The sequence below is a fragment of the Acipenser ruthenus genome, chromosome 38, assembly GCF_902713425.1.
Source record: "Acipenser ruthenus chromosome 38, fAciRut3.2 maternal haplotype, whole genome shotgun sequence".
Classification (NCBI taxonomy): domain Eukaryota; kingdom Metazoa; phylum Chordata; class Actinopteri; order Acipenseriformes; family Acipenseridae; genus Acipenser; species Acipenser ruthenus.
Genome location: NC_081226.1, coordinates 3,046,394 through 3,065,765, shown reverse-complemented (window position 1 = coordinate 3,065,765; position 19,372 = coordinate 3,046,394). Strand labels below are relative to the sequence as shown.

Here is a 19,372-nt window from a genome sequence, read left to right as displayed (position 1 = left end):
GTTTTTTTGTTTTTTTTTTCACATTTCCAATGTGTTTTTGTTTCAGATAGATACATACTTTAGATAGTGGAAAGAAAGATCGATATATAGATTGCCGAACAATCTTTTCGGGTGAGTGAGAGAGGAGGAGGAGGGCTGTGGTGAGAGAGAAAGCAAGCCTAATGACGCGCACTGACGTAGCGTGTGTGGAGCGAAGCAGGGAGACAGACAGAGAGAGAGAGAGAGATCTTTTGCAGAAGGGAAAAATCGTTCTGCCGGTAGCTTCCGTGCTGTCGTCCAATAGCAATATATATGTATTTTTGTCTACATCTGGATTTTGTGCATTACCGTGCGCACTGTATTTTTCTCTCACCTCCACGCCGCGTTAGAAAGCAGAATATAGAAATGTATATATACCAGTATCTATATTCCTAATACCTTTTAATCAAGCAGACAGTTAACGATACTATTTTATATCTATATTTTTAAATCTTCTACTTCATTTGTGTATTTGTTTCCTTGTTTGTTTATTTATTTATTTTTCTTCCCGGTATCTGAAAAGCCATAATTCGACCGAAGCAGAAAGTTAAAAATACAGTACCATACGGACATGTATTTATAATTATATTACTCATTTATGATATTTCCACTTATTTTTTTAAGAACCCGAATCAACTGTATAGATTATTCATTTTGTAATAGCGGTTAGGTTTATTTATTTATATATAACCACAAGGAGTGAATGTTTGGACGAGTCTGGATTATATAATTTTATTAGAAAATAAACACATAACTACAGGCCTATATATTTATAAAAATAAAAACCGTGACTGAACATTGACAATAATATTAAGGTAAGTTATTATTATTATTATTATTATTATTATTATTATTATTATTATTATTATTATTATTATTATTATTATTATTATTATTACATCGGCTATGGTTTATATTTAAATACATTTATATTTAATTGTATAATATCTTGATAATTTATTTATGTTTGCTAAGGACTGGCTGTATGAATTTGTTTGTGTTCATGTCCCGCTAGCACATATTAATGTATGGTCTGGTGTAATATACATGTTCTCTGAAAAAAAAGCTATTGGATAGAGTAGGCTACTTTTAAAAAACACAATCTTGTAATCTTCTGATACATTGTAGATTTGAATACTGGTTTCATAGGTTTCCATTCTCTAATATGCAATATGTAAATGTGACTTTACATACTACTAGATTAATACATTATTTGTATTTGATGTCGATGCTTTTAGCGATATAAAAACGTCGAATGCAATGCTGCAACCTAAATGACTTCGGTATGGGTTTCTCTGGACGCTTAAACGGTAGTCTCGTTTCTGGATATAATATTAAGTACATGTTATTTAGATGGGATTGTAGTAATCTGCATTTCTAGTTCACAGAAGCTTTCAATTGTAGTTTTTTTTTTTTTTTTAAATGTAATACAGTATGTTATTAATGCGTACTGTATGACTGCTGGTTTACGCGTTGCGTTTTTGGACTCAAATGCACCCGTTTTAAGCTAAGGTAGGCGCTTTGCGTTTTAGTATCTATAATGATTTACAAAAACATAAACATGGTGAATGGGTTATATTTTTTAATAAAAATGTACAACGTTGTTTATTTACCGTGTATGTGAAACCGAAACGCCCGGTGACGACTCTATGCGTTATAATAAATTAACTAGCCATGTTCAAATATTGAAATATCCACCTGGCATTACAGTATGTTGTGGTCGTTTGTGAATGGGGACGTGTTTTATCCAAATGGCTTTTAGTTTTAATATGAAAAGCTGTGTCCTGCATGTTCAGTTTGACATTACAATATCATTATTTGGGTGTCTGTTTAACATTCTCTCAGAGTTTGGTTTCATTACACATGCAGACAGACTGTGTCCCGCAATCAGCTTCAGTTTTTAGAGGCTGGTATTAATCAACGAGTATTGGACACACAAAATAATTTTATCAACTGAAATCTTTATTTTTTCCTCTGGTCAGTGACGTCCTAGCTGCCCACAGGAGACCATGGCACTATTGACATTGCTATGCCAGGTCAACACCTGCCTTATCACAAATACAATTACCCTGTCTCTTGTGGGTTAAGGGTTAAGACTTATATATTGTTTCAGTGTACCTCCCCCTGCTATAAAAGTGAGTACATTTATTGCATATACAACCTCAAAGAGGACAAACACGATGGTCACAAGCTTTTTCTCTTCATTTTTTTTTCTTCTTGGATTCAGACCAAGCTAAAAGTGGACTTGTGTCTGTCTGAAGCAGTCTGTGTTTGGATGTCTGTGTTTGTGTGTGTGTGTGATTGGATGTCTGTGGGTGTGAGTCTCAATGTTTGTGTGTGTGTTTTGTGACAGTTTGTGTAACAGTGTGCATTCCTGTGTGTGATAGTGTGTGTGTGTGTCAGTGTGCATGTTCCTGTGTGTGTCAGTGTGTGTGGTTCTGACAGTTTGTGTTTCAGTGTGCATGTTCCTGTGTGTGCGTCAGTGTATTACAGTGTGTGTGTGTGTGTGTCAGTGTGCATGTTCCTGTGTGTGCGTCAGTGTGTGTGTGTGTGTGTGTGTGTGTGTCAGTTTCATGTTGATACTCGCTGTATATCTTCAATGTAAATCTCAAACCTCTTGGTACTTGCTGTGTACAGTTCAATTGTGCTGAGAAAAAACTAGAAAACACTCCCTACCCCCTCAGTAGAGACACACATCCGGAATTAAACAGACTTTCAAAGACCTGGAATCAACTCCAATCTTCTAAAAGGAAAAATAAATAAAAATATCTCCCTGGGTTATTACTCTGTTTTATACCCAACAAGCACAGCACTGCTTTAGGAAAAGAGTCCAGAACTTTTAAAGGAATGCTTGGGTACACTTTAAATCAATTCCAGTAGAGTATTCCTCAGTGTCAAGGATACAGTAAAAGTCAGCCTCAGTCTTATTACATAGCAAATTCACCTTTTCCAGGTTTTACTACAAGCTTGATTAGCCCCAGTGTATAGGTAACAAGTTCAGGTTATTAAACTCATAGTAAACCCAGGATTGGATCTAACTGCTATGCAATGGGAGTCTTGATTCCAACCCTCAAATGTATTTAGAGTGATTGGCATTGCAAAATGTTCATCTACACAAGTAAGTATACTGATTGGCTGATTTAAAAAAAATAAAATAAAACATGCCTAAAATCTAGTAAACCTAGCGAAAGGAATATTAACCAAATTAATTTTCTGCCTGGGCAAATACAAGAACCGCTCTGTAGTATTTACAGTGTGACAGTGTGGACTGGAGCAAGGGAGGGGCAGGACTCTCTGTGACAGTGTAGAGGAACTTCAGTGTTGTAATCTAATACCCCGCTTCCATGGCCTGCCACTCCCGGCTATCGCTGCCCACGGCAACAAAACAGGGTGTTTCCACGGCTCGCCCGAGCGGCTGAACGGCCCTCTGCTCAGGTTTTGTATCGCATACTCCATGCAGCCAAACTGGCTGCAAAGGAAGCAAGTATAGAGAAGAAACCGACAGGGAAATCACTACCGTTGTGGCTGATAGGTAAAGTACGCGTATGATATTTTCTTTATTGTTTTTCTTTCCACTTTATTGTATTCAGCAAAAGTAGAATACGTTGTTAAATTGCACACGGTTCATTGCACTTCGCCACACAAGACAAAAGTCTGAAGTTGTATTCATGATAAACACAATGACAGGTCTGTTCTTAACCTGATTCCTTTTTATTTGTAATGAAACTGCCAGTTTCTTTAACCCTAGGATGCAGCCCTGGGTCAAAGAGCCCCACCTTGGTTCTGCAGTGCAATCATTTCATTATAGATACATATGTTGCCACGACCCTACTCTGTAGGATAGTTAAAAAAAATGTTTTGGTATAGGAGAAAAGGTTACATTCTTATCACTGCCCTAATTGTCCCGTTATCAGGTCCAGTAGACCCTAATTATTTTACTGTTGTCTTGCTTGTCTTGACTATAATTTCCACCTCTGCTTTCCTTGTCATTAAACACTATGACTCTTTCGGCACATGCTGCTCGTTTATTAGCGTTTGTCAGTAAGCTTCAGATGTTGAATTTGTGTCAGAATTCTGTGCTAGTGAGGACAGTGATTTATCTGAGTCTTCTGAAGAGGAACCGGAAGATAACGCCCTGCAGACCTTTCAAACCAGCCGCAGTGGCACGTACTGGAACGAAAATCTTCCACCTCAAGGCAAAACACTAAGAAACAACACAGTGAGGAACCCACCGGGTCCTGCACCTGGAACAACAACAGTATTACCCAAAGATACCTGGGATCTGTTTGTACAAACCTTGAAGGATGAAGAACAGCAGAAAGTAAGAAGAGAGCATGAAAGGATACATCTAAAAAACAAGCTTCTGGCTTTTCTGGGCCTTTCCCTTTTAGTGGGATATGAACAAAACTGGGACGTTTCCACTCGGGAGCTCTCTCCACTCTCAAACCCAATGTATCGAGCCACAATCTCTGTTGAAAGATTTGAAGATATTAGCTGTTTTCTGAGGTTTGGCAACAAGAGGACAAGAGACTTCTGTCTGCAAATGGACCACATGGTAGCTTTCAGATTCAAATGGAATCACTGCCGTGTGATGCACTAAATTCCTTTGCTCTAGATGGGATATTCTGCAGTGGAAAACAGCCCAGTGAAGAAGCCCACAGGAATCTGGGATCAAACATCGTACTGCAGTTGTGCAGTCAATTGAGAAACACCAGTCGCAACATAACAGCAGATCATTTATTCACAAGCATGCCCCTTGCTGAAGCACTGCTCGAGAAAGGACTGACACTTGTGGGGTATCTCCGCCAAACTGAGCCAGACATCCCTGCTGTGGTGAAGGCTTCTAAGAGTCGAGTTTACAGTACTAAAATCAGCAAGGCTGTAATTTTACTGAGCACAATGCATGAAGAGAGGCAGCAAAAGAAAAGTATTAAGCATTACAGCGTGAGAAAAGGTGGCTCTGACCTGATGGACAGATGGTTCATACATATTCCTGCAAGCAACAATCCAGAAGGTGGCCAAAGGTCCTGCAGTACAACGTTCTGGATGTAGCTAGCCTGAAAACTACATGCTGTACATATCACAGCATCCAGAATACAGAGAATGGCTGACACACAAGCAACGCTTATTATACAAGAACTTGTAAGGGAAATGGTCACACCACATATGAAAAGCAGGTTGGAAGAAGTCTCCGGCTTCCTAGAACCGTCATCACCTCAATGGTGCAGCAATACAAAAAAACACAGCACATAGCCAAGAGCAGGGTCAACCGAAGAAGAAAATATGTCAGTATTGCCCTTTGATGAAGGACCATGAAAACTCCATGACATGCATCAAATGTGAACGCCATGTGTGTAAGGAGCACAGCCACATTGTGTGTGTCAACTACCTGCGGTGAAGAATGCTTCATGGGTCGCTTGGTCTCTTTATTACACAGCAATAAGAGAGGAATATATAATGCACACCATTACAGAGCTTAGAGCATTTGTATTGTTATAAATACGTTTGTATTGTGTTTTTTTTTTTCTTGTTGTACTTCGTTCATAAATCCCTTTGGTATACATTATTCTGGATTTTGCATGACCTTCTACGAGACATTTAACATCTTATTAAATAAAGGGATCAATAAGTTTTTTTGAGCAAATGTACATTATTTCATGTACGGGTCCAAGACCTGACTACTGGAACAGCATAGAGTATTTTGGGGTTGCATCCAAGGGTTAAAACAAACAATAATACAATCCCACAATCCCCCAGTGACCGTTGACACACGGCAATAATTTCCGAGATTGTTGTTTTCGGCAGCTGAAGCCTGTAGCGCCAGACAGTAGAAACGAGGCAGTAAGGAGGTCAACTGGACAGATTAATGTTGTATCAGTGATAAGGCAGGCTTGTACTGTAAAAGACAGGATAAGGCAAAATGGGCAGATTCACTTCTGTTAGTTTGTATCAGAGATAATGCAGTAGGATTAGACCTTAAGGGAAGAGGGTTAACTGGAAAGAGTCACTTTATTAGTTTCTATTTGTGAGAAAACAGTAGCCTTAAGTCATAGGGAAATTGGACAGATTGCATTTGATTAGTGACAGCAGTCTTGTGGTGTAAGAGACAGGGAAGGGGAGTCAACTGGATAGATTCACCTCTGCTAGTTTGGTGAGAAGAAAGACATTAGTTTATACTGTAAGAGACAGAGATAGGAGGTCAATTAGACAGATTCACTTTTGTTAGTTTATATTTGTGAAAATATAGACAGTAGGTTATACTGTAAGAGACAGGGATAGGGGATTGACTGGACAGATTCACTTCTATTAGTTTATATTTGTGAGAATATAGACAGTAGTTTATACTGTAAGAGACAGGGATAGGGGTTTGACTGGACAGATTCTCTTCTATTAGTTTATGCTAGTGAGAAGGCAGCAGTTTAGTACTGTAAGAGGCAGTTAAAGGGGGTTGACCGGATAGATTGAATTAATATTAGCAGGTGTGTGGATTCTCCTGTACTGGCTAAGCTGGTAACTCTGCTGCACTGAGAGACAAGGAAGCTGGTTATGAGCACAGCCCTGTCTCGCATCTCCACGCTGGGCTCATCTCTCTTGTTGTTTTCCTATCCTGTGTCTCGGGGAGAGGAAATGTTGTCATTTAATTCAGCTCAATGTCAGCTTGCTGGGAGGCAGCCATCCATATTCATACTCGCCCACGCCCCTTCTCCATCTTCCTGCCTTCACCTCGCTGCCTTGTGGTCGATCATTTTCAGATTATCAGGTCAAAATGATCTTTAATCGACTCCCTTTACTTGTGACTTTCCCCCAGGTTGCCAGTTCTTTCTCTTCTCTTCTGGTTCTGTTTTTCTCTTGTCTGCATTTTAAAATGCAGTTTTCCCCCCATACTTTTTTTTCCACAGTTATACCATGCATTCCCAATATGTTATCATGTTTTTAATATGCTTTACCTTACCTCTCTGTGCAACACGAAGCTTACCTATGCTATTGATTCTTGTGATGCTGGGTAGCTGCTCGACTAGTGAAGAGGTTGTAACTCGTTCAAAATGCAGAGGAAATAATTTTGACTGTATGGCTCACCTGATAAAAGCGTGTCTGCGTGGTGTGCAGGGTGAGTCATACAGTCAGGGGAGCGCAGGTTCACATCCTGGCTGTGCGAAGGCGATGGTCTTCGCTGGGGATTCTGAAGGTTAAGCAGGCAAAACCGACAGGGACTGTTTCTCCTCATCGTGCCACAGCAGACCCTGACGGCCAGGGGCCTAGTAAGCTCAAAAGCAGACATCTGCAGGGCTGGCCTTTGTCCAGAGGCCGGTAGCTCGCTGACATCTGCTCTCGAGTTCCTGGGTGTAGAAGAGGAAGCTGGCTTGGTTGTGGGATCGGAGGACGCCCACTGAACCTTCAGTTCTCCTGAGCTGTGTGGGGAATTGCGTGGGAAAAAAAAAATGGAAATTCTAAATTGGGGAGAAACTTGGGACTACAATAGCTGGGCATTGTAAATTTAATTAAAAAAAATTAAAATAATAATTCTGTACCAAAAGGGTTGATCATGTCAGATCTGATTTATTGTGACTGCATTGGCTTCCTGTTAGCTTCCGTATCACTTTTAAAATGATGTTGTTGACCTATTTATCAGAACTGCTTCATCCTTATAACCCTGGCCTTGATCTATAAATTCAGGGCTGCTGCTTCCCCAGTGTCTAGGTACGGTATGTCACGCTAGGCAGGGTAATTTTTCCCACTTCGCTGTGCCTCTCTGGAATGCTTTGTCAAGGATCATCAGAAATGCTGATTCCTTTCCAAAGTTTAAGTCATGGCTGAAAGCCTATTTGTTCTCGCAGTCCTTTTGGAGTGTGATTACATTTTATGTTTTTTTGCGTGTTTATTTTACTTTATTATTTTATTGTTCGGTCATATTTTACAGGCATTTTTTTCTTTTTTCTATTGTTGAAGCGCTGCTTTGAGATGGCTTTGCCATTGATTGGTTGGTTGGTTGGTTGATTGCTTTCACTGTGCTTCATTGCACTTTGCTATGCTTTTACTCTAGGGAACTTTTTTAGAAGAGCCCCGTCACCCTCCCCCAACTTCCTCTTTCTCTTCTTCTCCCTTTCCCATCATTTTTGCCCCCTTTTTTCTTTATCCACTCTCCCCATCTCCTGTTTCCCTTCCTCTCCTGTCTCCCTCCCTCTCACACTCCCTCTCTCTTCCTCCCTCTCTCTCTATCCCACTCTCCCCTCCTACTTCTCATCACTCTCTCCCTCCCTCCCCCTCCTCCGCCTGTCTTCTGAAACCCTGTGATTTACAGCACAGTGTTTATCATCGGCCCGTGCTATCAAGCCAGGTTTATGATGTGCTGATGATGGTCCAGCCTCCGTCTGTGATAATGAGTCTGGGACACTGCCTGGATTTACAGCTGCCCGGCACACTCTAATGGGTGACTAATTGCTTGTAACGTTGCTCTATTGCTACTTCCTAGCTGATATTGTTTCAGCAGTAACATTATCACTAATGCGCTAAAACAAAAGACACCAAGGGATCTTCAATAGGAAGCAATTGCAGCACTACAATGGTTCTCTTTATACAAAGGAGCAATGATAGCACACAAGTATAGGGCAGCTACAATGGGATGCAGCTGGTAGAATGGGATCACTACGCTAACTATACCCAAGAGATGGCAATTCACACTAACAGTGGCAATTCAATACAGTCGTTCTGAATTGTCCAATAGTTGTCCAATCATTTTTCTCATTTACTTTTTTTTATAATGCAATCATTCTGAGTGGTTCTTATTGCAATTATTATTATTAATTTTACTATCAGTTCAGGGGCTGCTCTTCAGTTCTAGTTGCCTGCCATAGACATAATGTAGGCTAGATCAGCCAAAGTGTCTTTATATAAGCAAGCATCAGCACCATCTGGTGCATAGAACTGTATTGCCAGGAACTTGTTCCAAAGTGGCAGAACACTAGATGGCGCTGGCTCTTTAGCATGGCCCTGGTGTGGGACATGTTCTCCTGGTATACCCTGGACCCCTTGATTACTCTGGAAGGCCGAATGAATAGTTTACTTAAGCATCAGATCAAGTCCATTCAGCAATCCTGAACCCTGATGGCGATGTCTGCTTTCAAGACAACAATAAACCCATCCACCGTGCCAGATTTGTGAATGGTTTGAGGAGCACTTCTTCCATGGCCACTCCAATGATGTCAATGCAGTTGAACATGTTTGGGAGGCACTTAAGCCCACCTCTCTGCATCAGTTGTGTGAAATAGTAATGCAGGGATGGAAGTAAGACTCCCCTTGCATAACACTTTGATCCATTTTTTAAGACACACCTGAGCTTGTTACCTAGACACGGAGGCTAATCAAGCTCATAGTAAAACCTGCAATAGGAGTTTTGTTTCCATGCCTGCAGTGACTCAGTGGAACCCTTGAGATACCTTCCAACTCCCTGTGGAGTCTATGCCAAGACATTATGTCATGTACGTAGATGCATATATACGTCACACCTCACGTTTTTACATATATGAAACTTGCCCCACCCCAGTTTATGTATGTGGCCTAATGCATGCTGTAGTGGATATTTTCAGTAGCAATTTCCATTAGTGTATTTCTCAGTAATCCTGGTTCAATTTAAAATCACATTTCCAGGTGTTTTAAATGGCAGTCTAGTGCTTTTGATAGCTGGGGATTTTTGACATTTTGTTGCTTGTTGCTGTCCTCAAAATGACTGACAGTGTTGTGTTTCAATTTAAATGTCAAAGAAATAGGCTTGGTGCCACAAACAGAGAGACAGCGGGCAAATTCTCTAGCAGGACCTTTTACCATTCTCTGTTCTTATAAACGTTTACCAGTTTTCCAAGCTTTTCCTGTGGATATACTCTTTATTCACCATAATTTCCGTGCTTTGCCCTGTTTTTTTTTTAACATGCTTTATTTACATTAATTATGACTTTCTCTAGTTAGTAGCTTCCATTGTACAAATTTACCTCGATAAACAGGCACAGTGATTTTGCAGTTTTCCAATGTTTTTCCAATGGTTCTACTGAGTCTTTAACATAGTTTACCATGGTTTGCCATGTTTTTTAGAATGCTTTGTCATACCTCTCTGGGCTTTACAAAGGTTGCACATACTTTACCATGCTTTATTACACTTTGCTGTACTTTTAATAAGGGAACATTTTATAAGAGTTCCTCTCTCTTTCTGTTTCTTTGTTTGTTGGATTAAAAAAAGCCCTACCACTGTTGTCTCCTACTATAGAGGTGAGACTGAATTCAAGTCCCCCAGCATCACTTTTATGGACACATCAGTTGTCTACAGGAAAAGAGAGGAGCAAAGCATTGCTCTAGCGATGGTGGGCTGCTCCTATAGAGCTTTAGATGACTGTCATAAACACAAATATAGCCAATAATGCAAATTTTATTGTCTTTCAGTACAGTACATAATCAAGACTAAAGAAATAATTGATCTAACCCTGGATTAGAGTTCAGGATTGTGGCAGACAGTGTTTTCTAATTCAAGTTCAGTGGTTAGCATTCAGTGAATGACCATGACAGCCCACAATGCAAAGCTCTGGGAGTATTGTTTGTGTGGAAATGGGTGGGTCTTGTCTGTTGAAGGTGTCTATGGAGCTGTAGAGTTATGGATTGTGGTGGCCGTGGAAGATGCCTGAAGTCTCTCTGTCCTGCTTCTCAAACCGTTCTCAATTCTGGCACGGTGGATGGGTTCTTTATCTTCTTGAAAGTCGATATCAGGGTTCAGCATTGTTCCACAACAAAGCTTAAGAACGAGAACATTTATGAACAAGAGAAGACCATTCGGTCCATCAGTGCTTGTCCGGTTCCTAGTAACTGATTGATCTCAAGACTTTTTCAAGTCGGGTTTTAAAGGATCCCAGTGATTCAGCATCAACAACATGACTGTGTAACCCATTCCATCCCCTCACCACTCTCTGTGGGAAGAAGTGTCTCCTACCCTTTGTCCTAAGTCTATCTCCACTTCCACCTGTGTCCTCTGGCCATGGTTTCTGTGCTGTGCTTACAGTATTAGCTCAGGTTTGGCAACTCCTGTTAAAGACTTCAATCAAGTCCCAGCTAATTCGTCATTGTTACAGGCTAAATGAAACTTCCAGAGTGACGAAGGCATCCAGGTTATACAGGAGAAAAGGCCCTAGGCCAGCGCGATGCCAAATCCAATGGTCCTAATAAAGTGGCCAGCATAATTTTACTTGAAGGAAGTCATGTGTGATAAAAGTGGTGTCACGGTTTCTTTGTTTCCGCTCTTGAATGGGTTTTTGTAGTTTAGGTAATACCTGGACCGCATTCTTGTGTGTTCTGTCTTGTTCGTATGGCTTTCAAATCTACGCTGTGTGTTTGGAATGCTTAAACCAACCATCTTCCTGTAGCGATTCATCGCTAAGTGACCTCGGCTACATTCAATTAACCCCAACTAAGACTGCAGATGGTCCCTAATTAAAAGTCTTACGGCTCTTTATAAACAGCAATTAGCGGTTTGCAAATATTTAACGAGACTGGGTGGGGAGAGGGGGAGAAGGATTGGATACAACACCAGCCTTTTATAATATCAGATTCTCTTGTTAACTGGTTCACTGGTGGGAGTCTTATTTTGTGGCTTAACCCATAATGATTCACTCAACGCAACCGTTAGTCAGTTTAATACAAATGCCTTATTAAACATCAATATCAGCATGCAAATCAAAAAAGGCATTCATGCGAGTAATTACCTGCAGTCTTTCTTCCTCTGGTCTAACAAAAGAGCTCTATACTATACCTATCCTGTGGTAATTCTTTCTTTTGTAACAGTTTTCCAGTATAACTTGGTACCCTTTCGGCACTCACAATTCATGTGGTTCTTTACTCCATTAAAGCTGTGGTATCCCTTTGGTCCTTCTTATAACATGCTCACAATTCATGCATTTGACACACACACACACACACACACACACACACACACACACACACATCCTGCTAATAAGAAATATTACTACAGTAGATTACAACACAGAGTACCAGATACTGACAACCTCCATATATCATACCCAGATACGAAATGTGTCCTTATCAGTAATTGTCCACCAGCTAGACAAAGGAAAGCAAACTATAAAATAAAATATTCGAAGAACACTCTCTCTTAACACTCTCTCGCAATTTGAAAAGAGCATTTTATTAAATAACGAGCATGTCACTGACGCACATCCCTCGACACGGCTGGAAATGAGAGCTAACGTTACGACGGAAAAGTTAATGACCGTGACATATATCAAATAGTATAATAAGAAATGGCAATTAGTAGTTTAATAATAATTGGATAAGCGGTATATGTCGTTAGGTAAGCAAATGAGGTGTTAGTGTCATAGGCTATTAAATGGACTGATTTATGTGGAATAACTTCTTCTCAAGATGACAATGTAAGTGGGACATACAGACGGACCGATGTACCGACAGAGAGACTCTTCTGTGGATGCCTACAATCTGATACTGCTAATATGTTAAACTAAATAATATTCATAACAAGTTTCATCACAATCGAATAGGTGGTTTGCCAGATATTATTATTATTTATTTCTTAGCTGACACCCTCATCCAGGGCGACTTACAATTGTTACAAGATAACACATTATTTTTACATACAGTTGCCCATTTATACAGTTGGGTTTTTTACTGGAGCAATCTAGGTAAAGTACCTTGCTCAAGGGTACAGCAGCAGTGTCCCCCACCTGGGATTGAACCCACGACCCTCCAGTCAAGAGTCCAGAGCCCTAACCACTACTCCACACTGCTGCCCATATATGGATTTTTGGTTCATATATTGTAGATATATTGAAAAATGTAAGCGTGACGTACGGTCAATTGAAGGAGTGGCATCTCCACCCTTTGAATTTAATAGAGAGGCAAGGACTGGTCATGAATTGTTGCTTCAAAGATGAAAAGTTGTGTTTCCTAATGCTGTGCCCCATTTGGGATTAAATCATACATGTCACACTTGACATTTTTCCATCTGTCTAGAGAACGGCTTATCCAATTGTCATGAAACTTGCTATTAACATTATTTAGCTTAGGCTATTGAGGGTGTCTCATTCTGTCCATATATCCGTCCATCTGTATGTCAAACTTCCATTTTTCCGTCTATTTGGGGAACCGCACGTCCGACTGTCATGAACGTTGATAGCAACATTATAGAGAATGTTGGATTCTGGGGATTTAAGGGGGTGTCTGTATTTCACAGTTTTGTGCATTAACGTGGAGACTCGCTTCTCAAATTGCTATTAAACACTCCACTGTCAATTCTGTACATACTGTTGATATAAGTCATGGTCATATATGACATTTTCATCATAGTGAGAGCTCTGATTTTAACTGACTGGACTCCCTCCAGGGCCACAATGTCCCTTTGGTAATGTGGTGTCCAGAACTGAGCACCGGATTCTAGGTGAGGGTCACATAGTACAACCTCAGCAGAACCTCCTTTGATTTGTCCTCTACACTTTTGACTGTATTCCCAGGCATTCTGTTTGGCTTTTTTTTTTTTTTTTTTTTACTAAGATCTTGAGCAGTAGTGGTGTCAGGCCTGGCCAGGGCTATGAAAGAGGCAGGCATTTTTTTTTTTTTTTAATGTTATTTTATTTTGAAAAATCTCTGTTTTGCCCGGAGACTCCCTTAAGTGCTTCTGAAAAGCGTTGGAGAATCTCATTAAAATTACATGGAGCTGTGAGTTACTGAAGCACTTACAGGGAGAGGGGAGAGGGGAGAGGGGAGAGGGGAGAGGGGAGAGGGGAGGATAAAAAGGCAGAAATTACCCCATTTTCAGTTCAATTTTCTTATCTCCTATTGTCTTGCCTCTTAACAAAACTAGCAACAGTATTGCTGACTTCCTGTTACAAGAGCGCTACCCAAGATTAAAATAAATTTTCCTAACTCTTATTAGCACTTGTAACGTTATCACTGCCCTGTCCTTTAAAGGAGTGCTAACCAAGCCTTTAAAATCAGTTTTCAATAGCAACACTATCCCCAACCCCTTTAAAGGAGTGCTACCCCACCTTTTCTTTCCTCGCCCCTGTCTGGATGTTTAGCATGTTTAATAAAGTCATCAGCATATCTGTCCCGTTGTGACTGTGAGCAAGCCTGAGCAAGGTAGAATATCTGGAAGGAGACCAGTGTAGAAATGAGCACTTTGGGAGTACACTGGCATGTTCCACCGTACATATTTAACAGAATCACTCTGTCAGGAGAATGTAAGTGACTGGTGACCACTTCCAGTGGACACATAGCGGTGATTTTTTAAATTTTTTTACTTGCTTCATTACAGAAATGCCACCTTGTTGGGTGGCGCACAATTGGCCAAGCGCTACCCGGGCTGGGAGGGGTTAGGTCCACTGGGGAGTCCTTGGCTGACCGCACACCAGCGACCCTTGTGGCTAGCCGGGCGCCTGCAGACCTGCCTGTACGCAATTCAGAACTGTGTGGTCATCCAACACTGTAAGTTCTGAGATGGCTGCACAGCGGGCTTGCAGAGTGAAAAAAAGGTGACGGCGCTCGTTTCGGAAGGATATTTTGGATCAAGTTAGTTTTGCTTGCAATACTAGATGGCACTGGCTCTTAGTTCTATAAAGACACTTTGGCTGATCTATCCTACATTACATGATTCTATGGGAGGAAACTAGAACTCAAAGCCTACTCCTGAACTCACAGTCAAAGATTTTAAAATATTAAAAAAACACGTATTCAAGGTAAGGGGATGCCTGTTACACTGCATTTATGAACCTGGCAGCCGGTTTAGTTTGCTTTCAGTAAATGATTGAACACACACTGCATAGAGCTGCATGATTCATTTATGTCAGAGACAACTGCTGTTGCTGCTGCTGCTGCAGTCATTTACAATAGGACCTCGTTTGTTTTACATCTCATCCGAAGGACGGAGCACAAGGAGGTTGAGTGACTTGCTCAGGGTCACACAAACTGAGTCCGTGGCTGAGCTGGGATTGAACTGTGAACCTGCTGGTAACAAGCCCGCCCCTTCAGCACCAGTTATCCTGTTGTTAAGCCACCAGCTTCCCCCAGCTGCTTTCATCCAGTAAGTCATGGACACGGAAACTTCCTTTATGCTAATGCAGTGCCAGATTACATGTTATGTAGTATGCGTTACTCTCTGAACTGCAAGCGGCTGAGATGCATGGAACTGTTTTGTCAGCTCTGGTCATTTGAAGCTGCGGAAAGATAAGTCAGTAGCCACGCTTTCCATTTGAGAGTGAGGAGAGCTTGCTGCTCCAAACCACTGGGTCGCAACATTACACAGAACAGAGCTGCTGTAGACAACTGGACACTAGTTACATTATCAGTGCATTGGGACCAGCGAGGAGAGAGAGAGAGAGAGAGAGAGAGAGAGAGAGAGAGAGAGAGAGAGAGAGAGAGAGAGAGAGAGAGAGAGAGAGAGAGAGAGAGAGAGAGAGAGAGAGAGAGAGAGAGAGAGAGAGAGAGAAAATCTTTTGGGGGGGGGCAGGTATAATGTTGCTCATGCTAATAAGAGGTAAGAAAATAGATTTCAGAATCTTAGAACAGTTTTTAAAGGGGCACAGGCTAGTGTTTCTAGTGCTAATAGAATCAGGAAACTGTATTTGACTGAAGCTAAGTTTAATAGTCCTTTAAAGGGGGGGGAGGGTGTTGCTTGTGCTAGTAAGAGGTAAGAATTCAAAATTAATTGATTTCAGAATCTTAGAACTGTGATAATGTTGCTGACGTCAATAACGGGTAAGAAATCTGGTTGCAGAATGTTGGTTTAATAAGAAGGAATGAAATGCATTTTCTAAATTTTGGTCAGCACTTTAAAGGTCAGTCGAAGAGAATGTTGCCTGTGCAACATACAAGGTTAGAAAACGTGTTTTAAATCCTCGGCTAGCACTGCTGTAAGGCTATCAAGTGGCAGACCATGTTTTCCTAATCTTCACTGGAACGCTTTGCTGTTCCAATAGGCTGCTTGCTAACCTTTCTGAATGCTCTGCTGCTGTTTCTATAAAAACATGTTTTGGAAACAGAGAGAGAGAGAGAGACAGAAAAGAATGCCTGAGGGGAATTCGAAGAGAGAGAGGGAGGGGGAGAGAGAGAGAAAAAAAGAGAGTGAACAAGGGAGAGGAGGAAAGGGAGCATGAGTGGGTATTAAGGAGATGGAATTGGTGGTGAGGGAGATGGGGGAATAGAGGGGGGATTAAGGAGAAGATAAGGAAGGGGAGATAAAAAAGGGGGTGGGGGTAGGGAGAGTGGTGAAGGAAAAGGGTGGTCAGAAAGACACACAGATACTGTTGGGAGACAGACAGATGGACAGAGTGACACTGGGATATGTAACATACTACAGACAGACAGACAGACGATATTGAAGGATGCTGGGCGCTGTGTGTGTCTTGTGTTGGTATAAGATTGGCTGTCAGCAGAGTGAGTGAGACAGAGAAAGGCAGAGGGAGAGGGAGAGAGGGGGTGATTGGTTGCTAGGAAACAGCATTAGACAGAGTTGTCTGCTTTCATTATCATCCCAGAGTGATTATAGTACTGAGCCGAGAGAGAGAGAACACGTGTGTGTGTGTGTGTGTGCATGAGAGAGAGAGAGAGAGAGAGACTATGGGTGTGTGTGTGAGACTGTTTGTGTGTGTGCATGTGTGTGTTTGTGAAAGAGACTGTGTGTGTGTGTGTGTGTGTGTGTGTGAGAGAGAGAGACCCTAAAAAGAAACTACAGCCTAGCAGAGTATCTCTCCACTGTCAGAGATACGAAGCAGAGACAGATCCTGACCAAGTACAGGCTCAGTGACCACAGCCTGGCCATAGAGACAGGCAGACACAGGCAGACCTGGCTGCCCAAAGAAGATCGGCTCTGTGGTCACTGCGAGACAGGGGAGGTGGAAACTGAGATGCACTTTCTCCTACACTGTATAAAATACAGCCATATCAGAGAGTCATTCTTCATTAAAATACAACAAAAATATCCTGTTTTCAGACAAATGGCAGACTCAGAGAAACTTGCTGTCCTCCTAGGGGAGGGACACACAGCTCCACTGGCTGCCAAATATGTAGCCACCTGCCACAACCTGAGGGGCACCCAGTAACACGGCACAATTTAACAATTTAATAGTTTCAATATTATTATTTCAATATTTATTTCAATTTCTGTATTATTATTATTTATCTTCTATTTTATTTATTATTATTTTGTTACCATGGTTCCTCGTTTGTACATACAATATATATATATATATATATATATATATATATATATATATATATATATATATATATATATATATATATATATATATGCATCTGTTCGTAATATGTATGTAATTGCTTTGGCAACACTGGAAAATAAGTCATGCCAATAAAGCACTTTGAATTGAAAAAAAATTGAATTGAAAAATTGACTGTGTGTGTGTGTGAGAGAGAGACTGTGTGTGTGTGTGTGTGTGTGTGTGTGTGTGTGTGAGAGAGAGAGAGAGACTGTGTGTGTGTGTGTGTGTGTGCGTGTGTGTGTGTGTGAGAGAGACTGTGTGTGTGTGTGTGTGTGTGTGCGTGTGTGTGAGAGACTGTGTGTGTTTGTGAGAATATACCTTCCGAATGAGGCCATGGCATTATAATGCATAAGCAGATCTTTATGACATGACATTATTGTATTTGTTTATTTAGCATTATTGTGACTATACCCAGGCCCCTGTGGAGTTTAGAACACTAAATCTAAACACATTCTCGATCATATCACGATAATCAATTACTTTCCACCCCTAAACACATATTTATTGTGGTTTATAGGAACAGTCAGATTTTAAACATCCTTTCTGTTAGTTATAGCCTCAGTGCTTCCCTCTTGTGGATATTTAGTGGTACAACACTCACTGCAAAGGGCAAAGCCAGCTCTAAAGGAGGTCTCAAATCCTACACAATACTCGAAGCGCAGCACAGAAACCAGGACTAGAGAGCACTGTTGGAAATGGAGACAGACTGAGGACAGAGGGTAGGAGACACTTCTTTACACAGAGTGGTGAGGTGAATGAAAGGGCTACCTAGCCGTGTTGTTGATTCTGAATCACTGGGATCCTTTAAGACCCGACTTGACAAAGCTCAGAGATCAATCAGCTACTAAGAAGCGGTCAAGCACTGATGGGGGCCGACCGTGCCTTGGCTTGAATGTAGAAAACAAGCAGAAACCATGAAGGAATTGTACGCTATAGTGTCAAACTGAAAATGTGTATAGGATACTGTGGCTTTAAGTGATATTTTAAGTATTGCCTTCAGGCTAGCTATGCACATCACTGCTGCTCTGTCTGTTTGTCTCAGAGCAAGGCAACTTGTGTGATAGCCGCATGAATCTGGAGGTACTGCTACAGCCATCTGTCCGTCTGTCTGTTTGTTTGAGAGTAAAGTGGGTTTTTAAAACTCTACCATGGTATTCCATTGTAAAGCATGTAGGTGTGTGTGTGGAACTCTCCCAGCTATAGCGAACATTTCTCAGATTTCCATATATCTGGCATGAAACCTGGTATTAACATTATTTAGCATAAGTTATTGAGAATCTGGGGATGTATTGAGATATATGTTATTATGTTGACATATCTCTGGAGAATCGCTTATCAAATTGCGATTGAAACATTTCATTGCTAATTCCTATTGTATGCGATTCTGTACATGCTGTTGATAAATGTCGTGCTCAGAATGATTTAAAAAAAACCAGGTAAAGGAACAGTATGGAAAAAACTAGGAAAATGCAATTGGAAACTGCTTTAAATATTCGGAAACGTAGATGGCCAGCGCTCTTATTAATATTAATCAGAGGAAACGGCGCTGTCGTCTGTGTGTCCGAATCAATTTCTCCGCAGTGGAAAGAGCAATTTCTCTCTCAGCAGAGTTGCACTGAGCATGCAGGGCTTGGCTAATGAATCACTAACCTGATTATCTTACTGTTTTCACAAAGCCTGTTTGACAAGCTACGTTTGAAATCGGTTTAAATGGCCTGCTGTGGAAAATCACTTTGTTTTTCCAACCAAATTTGCTCCTGATCAAACATGTAAAAAAGTGTGTGTATAATAAGGCTATAATTCCATGGAGGGTTTCTGGTGACAACAGGAGAGCACAGGCAAACCACTGGTGCAATTGCAGCCCTTTCTATACAGGTTTGCTGCTTTATATTTCCCAATATTACAGCTTTCCTATATTTTTCCCATGATTATTCTATGCATTTAACATAGTTTATCGTGTTTCGCCATCGATATGCTTTACCATACCTCTCTGGGGTTTACACTGATTTCACTGTGCTTTATTACACTTGCTATGCTTTTACAATGATTCTCTAAGCTTTACAAGTAGGGCT

At 41.0% G+C, this 19,372-nt stretch overlaps 1 protein-coding gene across 3 annotated transcripts in view; it reads left to right on the top strand.

Annotated features, from left to right (window-relative positions):
* Window positions 1–211: 211 nt before the first annotated feature.
* LOC117433961 (gamma-aminobutyric acid type B receptor subunit 1) overlaps window positions 212–19,372 on the top strand; it is a 65,377-nt gene continuing 46,216 nt past the window's right edge. The window contains exons 1-2 of one of the 3 annotated variants that reach the window (XM_059009245.1): window positions 213–833; window positions 14,944–15,103. The gene's annotated coding sequence lies outside the window, so the exon portion shown is untranslated. Of the gene's footprint in view, window positions 834–14,943; window positions 15,104–19,372 lie in introns of all 3 variants that reach the window. The other 2 variants (XM_059009246.1, XM_059009244.1) reach the window with 2 other exon arrangements.